The following is a 3,970-nucleotide window of genomic DNA, read 5'->3' as shown; positions in this document are numbered from 1 at the left end:
TACAAATTATTGAAATCCACAAAAGCAAAAGCAAAAAAACACACCAAAATTCCAACAAAAACGATTATTATTGAAACCAACTACAACCGTAACGAAAACAACTATATATTTTTGAGTAACACGAACACAATTTCAACAAACGAGCCTCCCAATCAATACCTCCTCCTCGAGGTCAATCTATTCCATTACAGCGGTGGTGGAGGCGGTCTTCTAACGAGGATTCCAGGAATGCTTTCAAAAATCGAAAGAACAAAAAAAAAAAAATACTAGCAGATCTGCTCATGCCTCAGAAAGGAAGGGGGGAGACCGGAGGGCCGCCGTCCGCCCTAGATTCGGCGGTTGCGCCTTGTCGTTGTCGAGATCTGGAGCCGGCTTCGTCCTCTCCTTGCCCCACATCCGTCGGATTCCCAATTCGAGAAAGAAGAGAAAGGGGTCTTCCTCGTCGTTGTTGAGATGTAGCGCCACCTTCGTCACCTTCACTGCCGTCGCCATCGCATCCGATACTACTGAGTTTTGGTTCCAGAAAAGAAGAGAAGAGGTGATGGGGATTTGAGAACGACGGTTTGTGGGGATTTGAGAACGGCGGTTTGTTGCAGGCAATATGGCTAGGGTTTGTAAATATAAGATTTGGAAAATTAAGGATAATATAGGTATAACACTTAATAATTGTATTAATATTAATTTAATTAAATAATTAAGGGGGTTCTCACTAATAGTGAAAAGGAGGTTATATCCACCTTGATATAACTAAATGAGTTAGGGGGTTTTTACTAATTATTCCAATAATTTATTTAATGAGTATGCTCCCAGTAGATTATTTCTATTGAAATGTCAAAACATTGTAGCAACAATGAAATAGGTGTTTGATAACATGAGATATAAGAAAGTAATTCATTTAAAATGAATAAATAAGTAGTAATTCATACACGAATTAAAAATCTATTCCCAATCCTATTTATTTAATTAAAAATTATGAAACCCTAGTTAGTAAAATGTATGATTCCTCGTATTAGGATCTAACATTAAATTTATTATAAATTTAAATTTCTTATATATATATATATATATATATATATATATATATATATATATATATATATATATATAAAATATATATACCATTCTTGTATTGGCCTTTTGGAGTGAAGATGAAATAGACAAATATGGCAAGAATTCAAGTACAGCAATGCAAAAAGGAATCAATTTTGAGAAACTAAAAATGAAATTGTTTTACATGCATTTTAAATCGAGAACGATAAACGGATAGGGGAGTATATTCGAATACTCGAAAGTAATCACTTCACCAGGATTGATAATCCGGCCATTATAGAGGAGACAGTTGGCCAAGTCTATCCGTCTGAAAACGGCAGGATTAATCAGAGTCGTCGATGCAAACGCAGGACAAGATATTTGAACGTCGTAAACTCCTTTATTGTTCCATGCCTCGTTGACTATTTGGACTGTGAATTTCGGAATGTGGAGTCCCGCGAATCCTGATGGCCATTGATAGATACGGATACATCCTGGATTACATCCCCCGGGATAGATTATCCAACCTGCATTACCAATTCAAAAGATTTTGAAAAAAAAAAATGATACAAAATATATAGAAATTCATCGAAACAAAATTCAAGTAATTGATTTCGGAAAGAAAAAAATAAATAATATATATATATATATATATATATATATATATATATATATATATATATATATATATATATATATATATATATATATATATATATATATAATCTCAAGAAACAAAAACAATTGATTTTTATTGATTTAAAAAAAATAGTTTCCAAATGAAATTCAAGAATGAAACTCGAAGTTAAACGAAAACTCATAATCGAGAAGCGATTTTCAAGCATAAATAATTTTTAAAAAAAAATAGTTGCATTTCTAGCTCAAATTGGAAACTTGCATTTCAGATTTTTTTTTTTTATATATATATATAGAATGTCAAGCAACAAAAACAATTGATGTTTATTGATCTAAAAAAATTAGTTTCCAAATCAAATTCAAGAATTGAAACTCGAAGTTAAACGAAAACTCAAAATCGAGAAGCATTTTCAAGCATAAATAATAATAATAAAAATTAGTTGCATTTCTAGCTCAAATTGGAAACTTAGAATAATTTAAAATAAAATAAAAATGAAACCAAAAGTATACATACATGAAATAGTGAAGGGGCAAATGATCAGGAGGATGATGATGGTAAAGTAGAATTTTGCCATGAATTTTTGTTAATTAAGAAAATAAAAAGAAAAGGTGGGGATTGTATAATTTGAGGAGGGAATCCTTTTGGTATGAGCATTGACCAATCAGGTTTATACTATGCTACACTGGGTGAAAGATATCGAATAAATATTTATCATTCATATATTATACACAAACACATACACACCCACATTGGTGTGTGTATGACCAGTACAGACATATGCAAACGAGGTTTTTGCCTTTTGACACCTTGGCAATGATTGTCTTTACTTTTTTTGTGTGTTGTGTTTAAGATGGAAATTAATTTTCTTAGAAAAAAAAAGGTTCTATTTCGGTATTTCCAGCTGTTTGTGGCATGTATGATCTGTCCTGAAGGGCTATTTATTATTAAAAACATTTAAAAATGAATTTAAAAATTTAAAGTAACTTCAAAATTTAGGTGATTGTCTTATTTATAAACGATTCGAGAAAACTAAAGAATATCTAGTATTTCACTGCTATCCGATTTGAATTTAGGAAGTTGATAACTTTATATTATTTTAACTTTTAAGCTATTAATTATTCATGATTTTTAGTTTATTTATTATATATTTTATTTCTCACCAATATTGACATTAGTTATTGTTTTCTTAAAATTAACTGCTACTCAAATATATGACATAATCGACAAATCGTAAGATTTGAAATTTTAATGTTGAATTGGTGTAAGGTTTAAAAAGAATTACCGATTACCGATAGACGACTGGGTAATTAATGGGTTTAAATTTTCAGAACCGAATAATTAACTTTTAGTCTGAGTGTTTGATTTTATATGAACTACGTACCCTGAATATGTGTATATAGTATTTATTTTTAATATAACATGCTAGCTGAACCTGAGTTTTCTATTTTTTTCTATGAATTGTTGTTTTGTTTATGTTGGTTGTGAAAACCATATAACAAAAATAAATAAATTTGAAATTCGAAATTATATTTTACTACATAATATTCTAGGATTTGTCATCCCTTTCCTGTAATCTGAAATTCAAAAGTATATTTTACTATATCATATATTCCTAGAACTTTATATAACTCAGAGTTCATATCGGAAGCCTTAGGTCTAAGGATAAGTTTGTTTGGCATCATTCGGGGAATGGCGCTTTTACGGTAAGATCTTGTTAATTTTCAATTTTGCAACAAGACTTCAATTCAACTGGGAACTCGATTGGGCTATGTTTACATATGGATCCCTACGTCGTTCCATTCCATCTAGGATTAGGAATAGACGTAGACACGGCCATGGGCCAGTTCGGGCCGGTTAACTGGGTCGGTTCAGCTTTTTAAAGCTTTTTTTTAGTTTTTTATTTTATTTTTCTTTTCTAAATCCGGATGGCAGTTCACGGTTCACCTATTTCTAGAACCGGGCCCGTTCCGAGGTACACGGGCCGGTTCACGGTTCCGGAACCGGTTCACCGGTCAACAGGCCGCTCCGGGCAGAAAACCTGAATAGACGTAACTGGACCTGCTTTTTTCATATCTCTCGTTATTTTTGGGATCCTATGAGCTTCTATTGAATCGAGTGAATCGAGAAATAAAATAGGTTCGATAAGGGGGGTATGTTAGTGGGGGATTTGATTGTTCTTGGCAGCACATCTGGCGGCTGGACATTCCACCAAAAATAAGGATTTTTCTATGGCAAGCTTGTAGAGAAAAATAAGGTTTTCTTGACTGCTTTGATGAGGCGCATCTTCCTCCGCAATCAGGAGTA

At 32.3% G+C, this 3,970-nt stretch overlaps 1 non-coding gene across 1 annotated transcript; it reads right to left on the bottom strand.

The window, feature by feature from the left end:
- Positions 1 to 1,164: 1,164 nt before the first annotated feature.
- On the bottom strand, positions 1,165 to 2,309 carry LOC105952253 (uncharacterized). Its single transcript, XR_016034046.1, has 2 exons — positions 2,180 to 2,309; positions 1,165 to 1,556 (listed from the first exon to the last, which is right to left on the bottom strand). It is a non-coding gene; the product is annotated as an uncharacterized LOC105952253 (transcript).
- Between the last annotated feature and the right edge of the window lie 1,661 nt (positions 2,310 to 3,970).

The sequence above is a fragment of the Erythranthe guttata genome, chromosome 10, assembly GCF_056151865.1.
Source record: "Erythranthe guttata isolate IM_541 chromosome 10, IM_541, whole genome shotgun sequence".
Classification (NCBI taxonomy): domain Eukaryota; kingdom Viridiplantae; phylum Streptophyta; class Magnoliopsida; order Lamiales; family Phrymaceae; genus Erythranthe; species Erythranthe guttata.
This window is presented reverse-complemented; position numbering and strand designations above follow the sequence as displayed.